Source organism: Mobula hypostoma, chromosome 27 (genome assembly GCF_963921235.1).
Source record: "Mobula hypostoma chromosome 27, sMobHyp1.1, whole genome shotgun sequence".
Lineage (NCBI taxonomy): Eukaryota > Metazoa > Chordata > Chondrichthyes > Myliobatiformes > Myliobatidae > Mobula > Mobula hypostoma.
The window spans coordinates 16,070,930-16,090,694 of record NC_086123.1 but is presented as its reverse complement, the minus strand read 5'-3'; the positions used below and the strand labels follow the sequence as shown (position 1 = coordinate 16,090,694).

The window sequence follows — 19,765 nt, the reverse complement described above, 5'->3', positions numbered from 1 at the left end:
TATTTTTTTCTTTCTATTTTATTACAGATTGCACTGAACTGCTGTTGCTGCTGCTGCTAGTTAACAAATTTCACAACACATGATGGTGATAATAAACCTGAATCTGATTCTAAATATTATAACCTTGCAAATCTCACTTGAGAAGTAACATTGGTAGATAGCAAGGATGGGACAGGAGAGGTGAGAAGTTGGAGAGCTGATTGGAACAGAAGCGACAGGTCTCCGGTATGAAGAGAAATGGATAGACTTTTTCCTTTCCTCCACCATCAGAAAGGGGCTTCCTTTTCTCCACCATCAACTCTGCTCTCAAACACATCTCTCCCATTTCACGCACATCTGCTCTCACCCCATCCTCCCGCCACCCCACTAGGAATAGGGTTCCCTGGTCCTCACCTACCACCCCACCAGCCTCCGGATCCAACATATAATTCTCCGTACTTCCACCACCTCCAACAGGATCCCACCACTAAGCATATCTTTCCCTCCCCCCTCTTTCTGCTTTCCACAGGGATCGCTCCCTACGCAGCTCCCTTGTCCATTTGACCCCCCCATCCCTTCCCATGGATCTCCCTCCCAGCACTTATCCTTGTAAGCAGAACAAGTGCTACACATGCCCCTACACTTCCTCCCTCACCACCATTCAGGGCCCCAGACAGTCTTTCCAGGCGATGTGACAGTTCACTTGTGAGTCGGCTGGGGTGATATACTGCGTCTGGTGCTCCTGGTATAGCTCCTATATATTGGCGAGACCCAACGCAGGCTGGGAGACTGTTTCACTGAACACCTACGCTCAGTCCGCCAGAGAAAGCAGGATCCCAGTGGTCGCACATTTTAATTCCACATCCCATTCCCATTCTGATATGTCTATCCACAGCCTCCTCTACTGTCAAGATGAAGCCACACTCAGGTTGGAGGAACAACACCTTATATTCCATCTGGGTAGCCTCCAACCTGATGGCATGAACATTGACTTCTCTAACTTCCATTAATGCCCCACCTCCCCTTCGTACCCAATCCCTTATTTATTTATTTGTTTGTTTGTTTATTCTCTTTTTTTCTCCCTCTGTCCCTCTCACTATAACTCCCTGCCCATCCTCTGGGCTCCCCTCCCCTTTCTTTCTCCCTAGGCCTCCCATCCCATGATCCTCTCCCTTCTCCAGCCTCATATCCCTTTTTCCAATCAACTTTCTAGCTCTTAGCTCCATCCCTCCCCCTCCTGTCTTCTCCTATCATTTCTGATCTCCCCCTCCCCCTCTCACTTTCAAATCTCTTACTATCTCTTCTTTCAGTTAGTCCTGACGAAGGGTCTCGGCCCAAAACGTTGACTGTACCTCTTCCTAGAGATGCTGCCTGGCCTGCTGCGTTCACCAGCACTTTTTATGTGTGTTGCTTGAATTTCCAGCATCTGCAGGATTTCCTCGTGTTTGAGATTTTTCAGGGATGTTCTTTAGATCTGAGATACTTGGAGGTTCAGCTTGTGAACGATAGAAATTGAATGAGAAAGTAAAATCCTGAGGAAGGGCAAACACTAAGCAAGAAGAATGATTTTGAATCATTAAGTGGAATTGATTGGCCCTCATTCATATTCCTCAGGTGCCTGTGAACAGATTTATATCTGATTGTTCACTTCTGACACAAGAGTGGGTGGTGAAACAGGGAAAAATAACTCATGCTTGGGTTTACATGAGGGGGAAGAGGGCAGGTACGAACAAAGGAAAGGCGACAATTTTTTCCAAAAGTTATTCTGTGTACAACACACTAGAAGATTAATGTTCTGTGTCAGAGCTATGAAATGAAAATTTGTCATTATGATTTTCACACAATTTGAGCTGTTAAGATGATGTGAGCAGAGACTGTTTCTGTCAGAGAGGCAGAGAGGAGAGCTGGAAGATCAATCAACCCCAGACATTGCTGCAAACCAACAATACTGGAGGATCCCTACTTTTGGCATAGGATGGTGGATAGTGAAGGAAGACCACAGGGAAAGGCAGAAAACTGAATCCTAGGATCTCATCCACTCAAGGGAAAGAGGATGAAGGAGAAAATTAATATGAGGTCTATACAGGAGATTTCTGTTGGAAGAAAATGGAGCATGAAGAATTAATCTTATTCATATATGCATTTATTTACCTGTATTAGGAAGTTGCTATGGTGTGTCAGTCAGGAAAAGAGGAGCTTCTAGGAGGGGGAGCTCCGGACACTTTCAAAATATAAAATCAGAAATGTCCCAGTAGCTGATCAAAATCCAAATTCTAACTAGAAAAATTAAATCGCCTCAAAGTAAGAACTTCAAAACAATTTAATCATCTTCCTCACTCTTGACCACAGTTCTATGTCATGTAAGTTACAGCAACTACAATGAACCCAGTCACACTGAATCTCTATCTACATGGGCATTTAATTGCAGAAATTAATACATGAAAAGAATACACTAATAAATTTGCATTTCCCATTTTAAGGTTTCCCAAACCTCAGTATAGGAGCCACGTATCTGTTCTCTATCTGCTTTGTAATCTGCACTGTGGAGTTTATTCTGGTAACCAGTCACATGAGTGAAGACGTGGTAAACCGGAAGGGAATAAGTTACATATCCTTGCTTACTTCATTACATTTTGTAGCTTGGGACCGATGGAGGTCATATCTTTTGCTGACCACTGAGATTTATGCTTAATAAAGCTTAATTGCAAGTTTGCTAATGGCTAATAAAGAATCAGATAAAGGGTTTTGACTTTTGGAGCAATCGTCAGATCTGTGGGCAAGAATAATAGTCCGTGTGGTCACGGGCAAGTGGCAATTGTTTTGCTTTGATCTTGGATTAGTTTTGCTGTTCACTCAACAAAGAATAACGTAGAGAACTACAGATGCTGCATGGTCACATTTCTAATAATGTTATTCCTATCAGGGCAACTGCATCATTATTGTGTAGTTGTCAGTCCGCTGGAAAGACTGATCATTTCTAAAACTTCCATGCTTGAAGTAAGTCTGACAATGCCCAGCACACAGAGGAGGCATGTAACTGTTTAAAATGGAATCTGTTGTACACTGGAAAAAGAACTTGTGTAGTTGTCGGCTGACCAAGGTGATAATGAAATGTAATTTGGTTATTACTGACTACTCAAACCATTCAGTCAGAGCTATGCTGCCATGAACAAACAGAAAAGAGTGTAGAATTGCATCCATAAAAAAAACATTTAACTGCTAGCTGCAATAGCCTGTTTGAACTTGCAAGACTTCTGTATCAAAGGCAATGTAATTTTGAGCATTTTTCCTTCAAAATATTAAAGGTCAAAAGAAAATGGCTTGAATCATCCTGAAAGAAATGAAATGAATCAGGGGAAAAAAAGGTGAGTATTGAAGGTCTGTGGTTGTTTAAGATATCTGCAATGGCTCAAAGCTGCCATTATTGAAATAATCAAATGCCAAATACTGTGTCCCCTATGCACGCTGCCAGATCTCCACTGTCGCAAAGCTGGTTGTTATATCCCTTTGATTTCATTGGATAAGAATATCTATAAAAGGGTTCAAGTCCAAGTGTTATGAATTACGGGCAGTGGCCTACAAAACCTGCAGGTGCCCCTCAGCACATTCCTAGACTGTGTTAGTTGTTAATGCAAATGACACATTTCACCGTACGTATCGATGCACATGTGATAAATAAATCTGAATATGAATATGAACATAAGTGACAACAGACTTTTTATCTCTCTCTGCAAAGATTAGTGGGTGTATGAAATAAATGAATGGGATAAAGACATCAATACCATTGATTAGTTCCTCAGTCTGAGAGCACATTTTAATTCAAAGCTTTTTAGAAGGTTTTGCCTCTGGGAGGCAAAGCAATCAGTTAAATGAGTAGAAGAGAAAATGCCTAAGAGAGTATAATGTATCAAACGGAAGCAGCAGTACTCTACTGGGATCAAACCATTCAACAAGGTTTGAGCTAACTTTCTACCTCCATTTCTCTGCCTGATTCCCTTAACGTTTTTCAGGACCATGGTTGTATTGTTCATGTAGCACCATGGTCCTGAAAAATGTCGTCTCAATTTTACTGTGTACTGTACCAGCAGTTATGGTTGAAATGACAATAAAAAGTGACTTGACTTGACTTAACTTGACTTATTCCTCAGTTTCCCAAGATTACAAAAATCTGTTGATGCATTGCCCTGAATATTTCCAACAACTGATTATGTATAGTCCTTTTGGAACAGCAAGGTCCCCTGGGTTTAGACTTTCTGACGAAGGGACCAACCCAATCGGTTAAGTTTCTTGAGGATTTGAACACTGCCATTACATTTGCAGTTTCCAATCCCCTCAGACTGTTTTAGAATTGAGGGATTTTTTTTAGATGATGACCAATTTATCTTCAGAGAACTTTATGACATGTCCATCATATCCAGAGAACCTTTGGATATTAGTTTTCCTGGCAAGTTTTCATTGTTGACATTAACTATTTTACTGTCCTTACTCTTATTCATCCCTTGGTTTCTTGCAGTTCTTGGGATATCATGATGACAGATGCAAAATGCATTTTAATATCTCAATAATTTCCTTCTTCTCTGCCTCAGTTTTTTCCAATTATTCCTGATTCAACTTACATTTATTACAAAGTCTCTATCAACCTGAATTTCTTGCCAATTTGATCATAAAGTCATAGGAAATTATATTACAGAAACAGGCCCTTTGGCCCATCTAGTCTGTGTCAAACCATGCTTTCCATGTGCTCCTATTCCTTGGGCTACTATTTTTCTTTTCTACACCATCTTTCCATCAAATCTTATTTTTTTTATTCACGAAACCCCCTTTTATAGTGACTATTGTTGAGATTAATTTCTGCTTAAATTCCACTTATCTAGCAGGTTTAAATTCCACATCCGCTATGGCGAGATAGAACTTGCATCTCCAGACTGCTAATTCAGAATTCTGGATTACTATAATGATACCATAATCATTGTGTTGTGGGAACATTTCAATGATGGGGCAAATGAAGTTGATTGAAGTTATCCCCTTTGGTTTAAGAGCCTGATGGTTGAGGGGTAATAACTGTTCCTGAACCTGGTGATGTGAGTCCTGAGGCTCCTTTACCTTCTTCCCGATGACAACAGCAAGAAGTAAACAATACCTGAGAGGTAGGGGTCCCCGATGATGGATGCTGCATTCCTGTGACAATACCTTGTGTAGATGTGCTCAATGTTGGGGACAGCTTTACCCGTGATACACGACGCTACATTTTGTTAATTAATCTTGTGGAAGCAATTTATGGTGATTGCAGTAAATGAATGCTGAATGTGTTCAAAAAGCATTCCTTTATATTTCCAGGTATTACATCTTCCAGACCATTATTATGATGTATGCTACCTCCACTAAATGAACAGTGGAAGGAATTTCACAAACAGGCATCACTCAGCCCAGATTTTAAAGGCAGATGGAAAGCCTAGAGAAACAACAAATTGGATATGAAGGACAGCATTTCACATCCTTTTGGTCAGGTCTTACAGACAGGTCAAGCATGTCTGTCACTTCACCATCCCTTGCAACTGATACATATCAATACACTTACATACACATTTCTGGCCTATATCCAAGATTACCCAGCCACACTGGAGATTATACTCCCTATAATGCTCTCTAGTATCTTGGTGAATCAACAGTAACTGTCTTATTAAAAATTCATCTCCAGTAACCAGTTTGGTGCTTTATTAATCATGGTGACATCCCCATGTCCATTTAACAGAACCATATTCACCAACTTCCAGTTTCTTCTCAGAATCAGAATCAGGTTTAATATCACAGGCATATGTCATAAAACTTGTTATTTTTGCAGCAGCAGCAGAATGCAATACAAACTGTGAATTACAGTAAGTGTGTGTGTGTGTGTGTATTTTTACTTATATATGTATAAAGTAGTTTAATTAAATAAGCAGTGCAAAAATTAAGTTAGAGGCAGTGTTCATGTGTTCAATGGCCATACATAAACCGGATATCAGAGGGGAAGAAGCTGTTCCTGAATCTCTGAGTGTATGCCTTCAGGCTCCTGTACCTCCTCCCTGATGGTTGAAATGAGAAGAGGGGATGGGGGTCCCTAATGGTGGATGCTGCCTTTTTGAGGCACCGCTCCTTGAAGATGCCCTGGATGCAGGGGAGGCTAGTGCCCATTATGGAGCTGACTGAGTTCACAACTTTCTGAAGCTTCTTTCGATCCTGTGCAGCAGCCTACCCCTCCCACCCCACCCCACCCCAGAGAGTGTTGCAGCCAGTTAGAATGCTCTCTGTGCTCCTATCTCTCTTTAATGGTCAACTTGCTGCCTCGTCCTCTGACTGATTTGTTCTCCCTCTTCTTAAACTTATAAGCATCTTAAATCAAAACCCACTCACCTGTCAAATAGGGGATTAACAATCACAAATATAATGTTGTGGAGGAAATAAAGGTGACAACTGTGCGAGCACTGGAGGTTTGGACACCCTTGTGTGATAAGTGAAGCCTATATTCCAGAAGAAATTTACGGAACTGCAACAACTTCTTTTGAAAGATTATTAATCTGAAATGTCAACTCTGTTCCTCTCCTTACAGGTGCTGCCTGAACTGCTGAAGATCTCCAGCACTTTCAGATTTTTGAGTTCTGAACCTTACATTTTTTTCTTATGTGGGAAAAAAGAGCAGCTGGAAAGTGAATGACCTATTCAGAAAACAAGCAACACACACAAAATGCAGCCTGAAACGTCGACTGTACTTTTTTCCATAGATGCTGCCGAGCCTGCTGCGTTCCTTCAGCATTTTGTGTGTGTTGCTCAGATTTGTGGTGGGGCTCATCAGCAAAAATGATGAAACTATGTACAGGGAGGAGGTCAAATACCTAGAGAGCTGGTGCAGGGATAACAACTTGATGCTTAATTTCACCAAAACCAAGGAGATGATCGTCGATTTCAGACGGTCTCAGCCTGAGCACACACCCCTCAGCATCAGCGGCTCCACAGTGGAGAGAGTGGAAAACATCAAGTTCCTTGGGGTGCAGATCTCGGACAATTTCACCTGGTCCAGGAACACCACTGGGATTGTGAAACGGGCCCAGCAGAGATTGCACTTTCTGAGGAAGCTTAAACAAGCATCACTCCCCACTAACATCTTAACTACATTCTACAGAGGCGTGGTTGAGAGTGTGCTGACCTTTTGCATCACAACCTGGTACTCCAGCTGCAGTGCTGTCGACAAAAAAGCCTTGCAGAGGGTGGTTAGGGGAGCAGAGAAGGTTACTGGGGTCTCCCTACCTTCTGTCCAAGACCTCTTTCAGAGTCGATGCCTCCAGAAGACGCGGTACATCATTAAAGACCCCTCACACCCTCTCCATGAACTGTTTGTTCTTCTGCCATCAGGCAAACGTTACAGGAGCATCAAAACTAAAACCACAAGGCTACTAAACAGTTTCCTCCCACAGGCAGTCAGACTGCTAAATGGCTGCTCTACCTGACTCTGCTTTGGACACTTTTAACTTGCACTGGACACTTATAACTGATTTAACTGACATGTGGCTGTTGTGTTTTACTATTTATTGTTATGTTCATTATTTAGTGTTGCATTTGTTATGTTATGATTGCACTGCCCCTGAGAAACGCTGTCTCATTCTGCCCTGCAGATCTGTTGTATGGTTAGAATGACAATAAAGTTTTTTGAATCTTGAATCTTGAATCTTGAATTTCCAGCATCTGCAGATTTTCTCCTGTTTCTAATCAGAACATAAAATGTTTTTCTCCCATTTTAGTGAAAAGCAGGCCCATGAGGTTGAAAGTCCATCAGTTTGTGAACGAGCATAAATGTTGACCTTCATTACCCCGATAAAAACATCTGGAATTTCCTGCAAAGGTTGAACCATAACAACTATTCATGAAGTGATTATAACTTAGCTTTCCAAGAAGAATTTTAGCTACAGCAGGCCCTGGATTAACGTGCTGATGTGCCTTCCAGGTGACCTGCAAAACCGCAGTAGCTGTCAATGCACTTAAGCTGCCAGATGGCTGGGCCTCATCTGATACACAAGTTCAATTCTCCCCTCCTCTGTTCAAACAACTAAATCCATCGTCATCTGCCTGCACCTGTTATGCAACAAGGGAAGTGGTTATCACTTAATGTTCAATCTTGCATCCTCATACAGAATCGTTATTAGTTAATATGAAATGCATATCACCCACCCACCCCAATATAACACACTTGCACTGACATCTCAGAGTAATCATTAATGAGCAGCTAATAAACTGTGGCAGAAACTCTCATAAAATAACACGCCGGAAAATGCAACTGCCCAGCTGCAAGAAGAGAGTTCCGCAAAACTAATTAAATTAAAGTTGTTAATCTATCCCTAGGATAGTGTTGGCAGTATCTTATGAACAAATTTGTGAAATGCACACCCAATCACAATGCTTATAATATTTTATTTACATTTTTAATGGCAAATGAGGACCACGACCTTGTTGTAGGGTTTGAAAGCTCGCGTGCCTCAATGACCCGGACAGCTACAGTAAGCTGGCTAGAATCAAGGCTTTATTTTTTGTCTCTTGGTAGGGTCATCCATGCCAAACAGGACAAAGGGTAGAGGCCAAACTAATAGTGATCTGCCGGGCCTCCAGGTTCGGCGGGGGGCGGTGGAGGGGGGGGGGTGGTGTTCAGCTCAAGGCTAACAACCCTGACTGGTAACACAAATTTTTTAAGGAAAGAGCAATGACAGAATCCTTCTACATCTGAGTCCAATGGTATTCCTGAGTTTCCACCCAGGACTTGCATAACTGACAGTAGTGAAAACCAAGACGCCCTGAACACCACCACTGATGGAAAACCTTCATTGCTGCCCTAAATTCCAGCAACATAATGGGAAGTAAGTATTATGAGCTTATCTAAAAAAAACTGACAGAAAAATCAATGTCTAAATACCTATAAAATGCATTTACAATTGCACAAAATGCTCAGCAGAACAATTAGAGCCTATTTACTATACATGAACTCTCCAGCTGGAGAGGCATTTGAACAAATAGACTAAAGTGAAGAAGGCTGCCAAAATGACCAGAATCACAGAATGTTTACAACACAGGAGGCTAATACACCCATCAGGTCTCTGTCATCAGTCTTATTCACCTAGTCTTTCCCAAAAGTTCTGCAAATCGTGTGATCATTCTCTCAGGTACCAATCCGATTTCAAGAAATAGAAGAGTAGGCCATTCATCTCTGCCATTCCAAAAGCGTTTAGCCTAGTGCCACTTTTCCATTGCCCAGTTTCCTTAAGTGCCCAAGATCCATCCATCCCTACCATGAAAATGCCAAGTGACTGCGCTTCTAAAGCTTCTTGGGTGGAAAATTGTAAATTCCAGATTTCTTTTCAAATCTGTGAAAACCCTGAATAGTCCACCAACCTCCAGATGTTGACTTGTATATCATGGTTAAAATTTTAAATCTGCATCATCTAATCTTTGAAACATTCGTCGATTAGCACTGCACTGGAAGAAATACAAGCCAACAAGCTAATGTGCTCAAAAGAATAATGGTTGAATACCTGAAATAACTCAAACATAAGTCAACAGGAGGAAGCTTAATAACAAATTAAACATTCATGAGATGCATGAGACACATGATTAGCTGAGGTGGTGGGAGCTCGGAGAGTGATAACCAGCTCATTCATTCTTCGCATCCCACAGATGTTGCCTTAACCGTGTCAACTTCCCATTTGACATCCCGCCATCTACGTTATCCCTCATCCTCCCCAAGGTCTTGATCACTCCCACATTCGTGTCTCTCAAGTATGAATCTAATTTTTTTCTTCATTGTGTCTCCTATTATTTTACAGTGATAAAGTCATTCTCAAAAAGGACCATGATCGTTCAATCTATTCTCCCCTATTCCTCTCTCTCTCTCTCTCTCTCTCTCTCTCGCTCAATCTCTCCACCCCCCTTCCCTCCTCCCCAACCCTGACAACTTCCCTCCATTCTGTTCCTACTTAATTATTAGTTTCCCAGTTTACACTTACAGCCTAAATCTTGCCTATTGTCTCTGAAGATGCTGAATTTGCCCGCTGAGTGACAACAATCGTTCATTCATTATGTGCCAGGCCGTATGACATGGGCGATCATGGTTTTTCCATGACCTTGATTGTTCTTGGCAAATTCTTCCACAAAAGCGGTTTGCCATTGCCTTCTTCTGGGCAGTGTCCTTACAAGATGGGTGATCCCCAGCCTTTATCAACCCTCTCCTTCTTATGGTTCAGATGTCCAACCTGTGCAGTGTTTGGCTTTGAATTTCTACATTAATAACTAGTAAGCTCGAACAATGTGTGGTACAATATCATTTCCACAGCTCATTCTACTAACACGAGCCCCACACCTTCTATGGAGCTTATACTGCGAGCATCTTATCACCAGCGATAGTGATGTACAAAAGATGTTTATTTTCATCAGAGTCTTTCATGTTGCCAAGCAACAGATGGCGTTATGTCCAACGTCAACACCACTGCGTTTGTGGTCCCTGTGTATGACGAGAAAAGAAGGTCAGAGTGTAAGTGCTGAATACCCTCTTCGGTTGTCCAAAGTGCGTATTTATTGGAATGACTGCAAACACGGAATGTCACTAAATAAACGTTACAGAAACTGTTTCATTTCTTGACTGCAGTTCTGACTCTGTGCATATCAATCTGGTTCAAAGACACTGAAAGCAAACAATGCATTGAGAATTATGCCCTAGGGTAAGAATGAAAATCAACAAAAACAGACCACAAATCATCCTCTCCTGCTTTAACATAAGTAGATCAATGCAGCAGGGTACAGGTGAGTAACCCCTGCTCTCAGAGGTGCGTTGTTCAATAACATCTTTCAAGGAGGCTGCACACCTCCCTTTTAAATCCAGTGGCTTAATACATGATACCTGAAAGGTGATAGGCTGACAACTATTCCATATAAAAATTTGAGGCTATTGTACTTACGTGTACACTTTGCAATGTTCCCTTTCCCTCTTTCTCAGGAAACATCTATGGTTGCTAGGCACCAGCCTGTATGTGGAAGGAGATTTCAAAGTTTGATTCACTGGACAAATTTCAGTCCCTTACTGCGCAGCTTTTTTCATCTCCTTTGTCTTCACACAAATGGGTTTTCAAGCCATCTGCCTTGTACTTATGTTATCAGACTAGCCATGCAGGGATCTGAGCCCAAGACCTACCATGGTAGCACATGAAAGGTCTAGGCCCAAAATGTTCCCTCCGCAGATGCTGCCTGACCTGCCAAGTTCCTCCCACATCTTGTGTGTTTTGCTTAAGCATCTGCAGAACCTCTTGTGTCTATGATATCAGTCGGAGTCAGCCTTATAGCTACACCAACCTGCCTGCCGTTCAGTAAGACCATAGCGGAAATAACGTTTGAGATGAGCATTTCCTTCCCAGTCCTATGATTTCCCGGAGTTCAATGTCTGACTATCCGGGCTTCTAACAGTTAAATAATTCAGTCTCCACAGCTCTCTTGGGTGGAGAATTGCAAAGGTGCACAGTTTTATGAAAAAAAATCTTCTTTATCTTCGTTTCTTAATTTGAAACTATTCCTCATGGTTCTAAATACCACAACTTTCTAAATTTTCCTCATAAAGTAATCCTCTATTCCCAGGAGTCCGTCCACAAAATGTTTATTATCATGTTTGCAAATTTCTCCTTCTCTGAATTCATTCATTTTTTATGTGGCATGTTTATGATGTGGGGGATCATGGTCTTTGCCCATGACTGTTCTTGGAAAATTTTTCCACACAAGAGGTTTGCCATTGCCTTCTTCTGGGCAGTGTCTTTACAAGATGGGTGACCCCAGCCATTATCAATACTCATCAGAGATTGCCTGCCTGGTGTCAGTGTCGCATAACCAGGACCTGCAGCTCATACGACCATCCACCACCTCCTGTGGCGTCACATGACCCTGATTGGTTGGGGGGGGCGAGGGGGGAAGAGGCTAAGCAGGTGCTACACTTTTCCCAAGAGCGGCCTGCAGGTTAGCAGAGGGAGGGGGTGCCTTACACCTCCTTTAGTAGAGATGTATCTCCACCCCAACACCCAGCTTCTCATTATCTAAGAGCCAGCACTGTAATGTGTGATCTCTGTTACTGCACAAGGAGTTAGCCCTTTTTACATTCCATCTCTTCAGTAATAAAGGCCAAAATTTTCTTTGCCTTCTCAGTTATCTATGTATCTCTATTGTAACTTTTCGAGTTTCTTATACAATGGCATCCGGTCCCTCTAAACACCATCATTTGTCACCGCACTCAGTGTGTATAGTTAAGTTCCGCTTAGTGGTGTGACTTGCATATTGACATATGTATCCTTAATTTTCCAAACCGTGGGTGAGAGACTTAATACTCTTTTCAGCTGCTTCATCAGCATAAAAATCGCCCAAATGAGACCGACAGCTATGTAAATGTAGGAATTCGTCCCCAGCAAGATCTTCACGAAACTGGTTTGAAAAGTCATTGGTCACTTGGAAAAAGATCTACTTTTTGCAACCATATAAAGCTCAAAAGCAATCTTACTTAAAAGCCTAATCACACAAAGTCTGCAATCACTGCCAAACTGCTGCATGCTACTTCAACTGATTACTCTATATACCACATACATTAAGGACAGAACCAACACTCCACTTTCCGGTGTACTGCTCCAATGAAAACAGATCTACTGTACCTATTCACAAAAGACACAAGAGTTCCAGATGTTACAGGCATGCATTCATGGGAAGCAAAGAAGCCCTCAGAACCGAGCTCCTTATCAACTGAGACCTCTGAGAGTCTATGCAGCCACATAATGTAAGAAAGGATGAAGTGAGGAACTACACAGCAGTTCACCTGACTAGACACCATCTTTGCTGGCAGCTCATACCATAAACACACCATCCTCTGAACAACTTGCACCACCGATCCCCTTTAAATCTTTCCCCCTCTCGTTAGTCCGGTCCTCTGGCTTCAGACACTGCTCCCTCTAATTTGTAACGACCAGTGCTCGCAAGGATCTTGTGCTGTGCAATTTTTTTGCTTAGTGACAACACGTGTGCACTGAATAATCTCTTCAATAGAAACAGTATAAATGAGCCAGGTCTAAAATAGTGGGAGAGACTAGGACCAAGAGCGTACAGCTTCGGGACAGAAGAACATCCTTATGGAACAGAGATGAACTGGTCCTATGGCTGTGAACTCACTTTCGGGGACTTTACGGTTAATGTTCTGTGTTTTATTTGTTTATTTTTGTTTATTATTTGCATGATTTGTTGTTTTCGCACATTGGGTGTTTGACAACCCTTGTTGTGTGGGTTTTTTTTAATGGGTTCTATTGTGTTTCTCGGTTTTGTGGCTGGCTGCATGAAGACAAATCTCAAGGTTGTGTACAGTACACATACTTTGATTATACAGTAAGTACACTTTGAACTTTGAGGAAGAACTTACTGAGCTAAAGCGTGGTGAATCTGGAATCACTGCCATAGGTGCTTGAGGCCGAGACATTGGATGTACTTAGTGGAGGTTGACAGGTACTTAATTAGTAAGGTCAAAGAAGGAAGGAGAATGGGTTTGAGAGAGAAAATAAATCAGCCATGATAGAATGGCGGAGCTGATCCAATGGGCTGAATGGCCTAATTCTGCTCCTATGTCTTATGACCTTATTGTTTAAATATTGGAAATACAAGATTTATAAATCAGAGCATTGAGTACAGGAGTTGGGATGTAATGTTGAAATTGTATAAGGCATTGGTGAGGCCAAATTTGGAGTATTGTGTACAGTTCTGGTCACTGAATTATAGGAACGATGTCAATAAAATTGAGAGAGTACAGAGGAGATTTACTAAAATGTTGCCTGGGTTTCATCACCTAAGTTACAGAGAAAGCTTGAGCACGTTGGGTCTTTATTCTTTGGAGCATAGAAGGTTGAGGGGGGACTTGATAGAGGTACTTAAAATTATGAGAGGGATAGATAGAGTTGACATGGATAGGCTTTTTCCATTGAGAGTGGGGGAGAATCAAACAAGAGGACAAGAGTTGAGAGTTAAAGGGCAAAAGTTTAGGGGTAACATGAGGGGGAACTTCTTTACTAAGAGAGTGGTAGCTGTGTGGAACGAGCTTCCAGCAGAAGTGGTTGAAGCAGGTTCGATGTTGTCATTTAAAGTTAAATTGGATAGATATATGGACAGGAAAAGAATCGAAGGTTATGGGCTGAGTGCAGATCAGTGGGACTAGGTGAGAGTAAGAGTTCGGCACGGACTAGAAGGGACGAGATGGCCTCTTTCTGTGCTGTAATTGTTATATGGTTATATAGTAAGATTAGAGCAGTTGTTTGACCGAGGATCAAACACCATTGCTCATGTCACTGTTTGGTTGCCTCATGTTTCTGCACTTCTCAATGATGTAATAATGAAGACTAGACTAATATCTTTATATTAGATTAGAATAACATTAATACTTCTGGCTCAAATAACTAACATTGATCTAATTTAATATGAAGATTAAATTAGAGTCTGAGGGGCCAAGATTAAGAAGGTCCAACAATAGTCAGCTGTGTGGTTGAGAGCATGGAAAAAAGACCCAGACAGTGTGGCAATATCAATATTTTAGGCATATGAAATGCAAAGAAAGAAGAGAGAGGTATTGCATTGAGAAAGGGCAAGGATATATTCAGTAAATGATGTGATAATGGAGGGACTTTGGGGTCTGCATTCCAAGATCAGTAGAAGTGGCAAAGGAGATTTTTAAGATGTCTAAGATGGCATGTGGGTGACCTTCTTCCACTGGTCAAGGCAAAGAATTGGGTCAGCATGGTAGTGCAGTGGCTATCACATCGCTTTACAGTACCAGCAACCCAGGTTCAATTTCCGCCACTGTCCGTAAGGAATTTGTACGTTCTTCTCCTGACCACTCGGGTTTCCTCTGAGTGCTCTGGCTCCTTCCCACAGTCCAAAGACCTACCAGATAGTAGGTTAATTGGTCATTGTAAGTTGCTGCTTGATTAGACTAGGGTTAAATCGGGGGTTGCTGGACAGTGTGGCTGGAAGAGCTGGAAGTGCCGACTCTGCACTCTATTACAACGAAAGAAAAATAAATGAAATAAATACAAGACAAGGAAGTCATGCGAGAACTATATAAAATATCTAGCTAGGCCACGGTTCAGTTCGGGTCACCATGTCACTGGATGTACATTCCAGTGCGAGAGAGGATGCAGAGCTGTGGTGAAGAGACTAAAGAACTGGAGGCCTTCAGTTCAGAAGAAGACTGGGCCAAAGCAGTAGGAGACCGAGAGGACTTTTAAAGGGATATATCGTAATAAGAGACCTGCAAAGAGTGAACAGCAAACACTATGTTCTTCAGCTGAATTGACCAATACAAATACCACCGTATTTGAGAACAAGGCAAGGCAAGTGGATGAAGTGGCAGTCAGGGGAGCACGTTGGCTCCAGTTAGCATAATTCTATTAGCTTTAGGATACTGATGGAACAGCTGAGGGCAAGTCCACAGGTCAAGACTTATTTTGAGGGAATTAAGCAGAAATTAGCAGAGGAGGTCCAGAGGAGATGTCAGGGTTAAGTTTTTTACTCAGAGAACGGTAAGTGTGTGGAATGGGCTGGCGGCGACAGTGGTGCAGGCGGGAACAATAGGGTCTTTTAAGAGACTCCCGGGCAGGTACATGGAGCTTAAAAAAATAGAGGGCTATGGGCAACCCTAGGTAATTTCTAAGGTAAGGACATGTTCGGCACAGCTTTGTGGGCTGTAGGGCCTGTATTGTGCTGTCGGTTTTCTATGTTTCTATGTTTCCAGCACAATTAAGTTAGCCTGGTTGAAGGAAAAAGGATGAATAGCCACAACGAGGCTTCCAAGAGTGTGTTCCAAGAAACTGAGGATTCAGTTGCATAAGGAGGCATTGAGGCCTAGGTCTTGGAGCTGACTGATCAGCCTTGAGGGGATGAGAGTATGGAACGCAGAGCTGTAGTCAACGAAGACCATCCTGATGTTTCTATCTTCACTGTCGAGAGGTTTCAGAGTCGAGTGAAGAACCAATGAAATTGCACCTGCTGTTGATCTTTTGTGACAGTAAGCAAATTAGAATGGATCCAAGTCACTCCGAAGGCAGGAGTTGATATGTTTCATCACCAAGCTCTCAAAGCACTCCCTCACAGTGGGGGTAAGAGCTAATGGATGATAAGTCATTGAGGAGGGTTGCCATGTTCTTCTTGAGCACTGGCATGATTGAAGCCTGCTTGAAGCAGGTGGGTATCTCAGACTGCTGAAGTGAGAGGTTGAAGATAGCATCAAACACATCAAGCTGCTGATCTGCGTAGATCTTTAGTACTCAGCTAGGTACCCTGACTGAGTCAGATTGCTTTCTACGGGTTCACCCTCCTGAAGGATGCTCTCACATCGGCCTCAGAGACTGAAATCACAAGGTTATCGGGGGCTTGTGGGAGTTCATGACAGGGCCTCCATGTTTTGTCAGTCGAAGCAAGCTTAAAGGGCAATGTGCTTATCTGGGAGAAAAACCTTGCTGTCACATGAGTTGTTTGGTTTTACCATGCAGTATAACAGTACAATTTAAGAAGCATTTGAACAGGTTGAGGGGCAGAGTTTAGAGGGATATAGTCTGAATGCAAGAAATTGGGACTATGCATGTGCGCAGTGTGGATGGCATGGCCTCATTGGGGCAAATGCGTATCCAATCTGTATTGTTCTGTACTTTATATTGCTTGGTCAAAAAACTACAGAGACAAAGCTTTATAGTTAGAAATGGGCATACAGTCTTTAAAAATCCATACTTCTGGATAAATCAGGGAGGAAAATATTTATCACAAAAAGTCAAAATGCTGTCCATTTTAACAGAAGTGTGAGCAGTGGGTTTCAGAGTTGCAATTACAGACATATTAACTGTATATGTGTTCCCCAGTTAAACATGAATAAAGCAGAAATCCACTTATTAAAAATTCTTGAACATATTTACTGCTTGTAGCAAAATCTTTACAATCAAAGGTATATTTTTCAATGTGAAGGCGCTCTCTAACTTCTCTAAAAATCTCTGTGCTGCACTTAAAGCATCATTTGGATACGGGGATAATATGAAGAGTGGAGTTGCACTGCTACCGTTTATTCTTAAAAAGTGCCTGAGATTATATAAGATTCATTTGCATCATATTATGATTGTATACAGTTTATAGAACCAGATTTTAAACTGTTGCTCTGGAATGTTATTTGTTTTTGTGAATGAATATTTAGTCTTAATGTACAAGCTCTAAGATAGATTTATTCAAGACTCCAATAGCAAATACTAGAAGGCAAGATAGCACCTGTAAACTATGGCAACGTGTTGTCGGCTAAATATACTCTTCTTATTTACACTCACTGCAATTTGCAGTCTGTAATTTCCCTTTGAGCAACAGACTTTTGAATCATCATAATAAACTAGCAATTTCACAATCTTCTGATAGACCAGGGAGACTTCACTCTCAAGCGCCATGGCTGGAAGAGGAAGGTGGGGGATGTCTCCAAGCCAGGCTGAGATGCAGAGAAATAAGACTCCTTCTACCCAGCATCTGCTTATCAAATTCACAGTCGGAGAACTAGAATGAGGAACTAAGGGCAAGATTGCTGTATCAGAGGAAAATAAAGAATTGCCGTGTTCCATGTTTCACAAAGACATGGCTCAATGTAAACACACCGAGGGCTTCTTGATACACCGGATGGACCGAACTGCTAATTCGGAAAATACAGAAGGTGAGGGTCTGTGTTTCATGATAAACTCTTTGTGCAGCTCAGATGTGGTGGTTTTATCATTCTCTTGTTCCTCTAACATCTAACGATTAAGTGCCGACCGTTCTACTTACAACGCGGTTTCTCCTCTGGATTCCTGATCACAGTTTACATACCAACAAAAGCCAACATTAACCAGGCACTCAAGGTTAAATGAGAAACTGCCCACCCCTATGCATTTCAAATCCTAGTTGGGGACTTCTCAAAACTGTGATGATGTGGTTATTTACCAGCCATGTTAAATGGCAAAATATGTTTATATACACACGGTAGGATATAAAATAACATTTTGTGCAGCATGACGATTGTCCAAATGCAAATATAGACTAGAGGTATAGACTGGAGCAATATTAAAAGATGAGAGATTTTGAAGTCTTAACCAAAAACTCCTCCCGGGAGGAGGGGAGAAGATGGCGGCGCGACGGCAGCGCGCCCGGCCACTTCGGTGATGATATCAGTTATCTGTCAAGTAGGGACCGTGCACAATCCTGATTTGATGGAGACAGACGTGAGAGCACAGAGGAACATCTGGAAAACTTCTGAAATGCCCGCTTCGCTGCCACTGCTACTGTGTGGTAACCGGAATCTCTGGAGCAGAAGGCCCCGAAATCCTCAGCTTTGCGTGTTTCATTGGCCGGGGAGAGGTCAGAGGCGCTCGGCAAAGGATGGCGCTTGGGAGGCTGTATAGGAGAGGTTAGTCGGAAGCTCGAAGTTTTCGGACGGATAGACTCAGTGTTGGCTGTGGTCGGCTGCTTCCAAGGCATTGGCAGTTGTCGGTGCCTGGAGGTTTATGGCAGGGAGTTTCTCCCTTTTGCCACCTGCTATCGGGGACTCGGGAGTTGATCAACTCGGGACTTTGAGACTTTTTTTTACTGTGCCCATGGTCTGTTCTTCATCAAATTATGGTATTGTTTTGCACTGCTATATGTTATAATTATGTTATAACTAACTATATGTTATAATTATGTGGTTCTGTCAGTGTTAGTCTTTGGTTTGTCCTGTTTTCTGTGATATCACTCTGGAGAAACATTGTATCATTTCTTAATGCATGTATGCATTTCTAAATGACAATAAAAGAGGACTGAGTGTTCTCATAATCTAAAAATAAATTCCTCCCTTAATGACATGACAATAAATACTCGAGTCCTTGATCTCATGGTGGATTATTGCACTGTGCAAAACAGATGCTCCACAACCCAAGAAACTACAGTATAATTCAGTAGATATGACATCAATAACTTTTTTAAGAAGTTATAAGAGCAGTTTGATATTGTGAACTCACAGTTTTCCATTCGAATATTTCACTTGAACAAAAATACTGGTGTCATTTTTAATAAGCATTCTATCGCAAATAATCACAGTGGGTGCACATCTCTTCTATTTCAGCAATTCAACTATCAATTCCAAACACTAATTAACAATATGACACAACACACAAAATTCTGGAGGAGCTCAGCAGGTCAGGCAGCAGTTGTGGAAATGAATAAATAGTCGACGTTTCGGGCCGAGACCCTTCGTCAGGATTCAAGAAGAAGATTCTTGGCCCGAAATGGCAACTGTTTGTTCATTTCCATGGATGCTGCCCGGCCTGCTGAGCTCCTGCAACATTTTTTGTGAGTTGCTTTGGATTTCTAGCATCCGCGGACCTTCACGTGTTTACTTATAATAATTTGTCTCGAGTGCAATAAATCATAATTATGGCTTTCAATCAATATATACTGCACATAACGTGTGCATCATTTGTACTGGTTTACGTAAGAACTGTTTGTCTAGGAACATATTTTGAATGGTACAGTAGTTCTTCACCCTTGTGAACAAATTGTTCCAGACTCAACCTGAAAACCAGGAAGTTCAGGGCTGTGAGTTAACAATGTGCATCAATGGAATAAACTAATTTTCCATGAATAGATTAACCCCAGATTCCTCTCCAACACCCATAACTTGCGGTAAAGCATTTTGATATAGCAAGTGTCTAAAATTATCCTGATGAAAACA

General features: G+C 41.8%; 1 protein-coding gene across 3 annotated transcripts in view; it reads right to left on the bottom strand.

The window, feature by feature from the left end:
- LOC134338456 (transmembrane protein 132C-like) overlaps nt 1–19,765 on the bottom strand; it is a 1,064,025-nt gene that overhangs the window by 774,567 nt on the left and 269,693 nt on the right. The gene's annotated exons all lie outside the window — the stretch shown is intronic.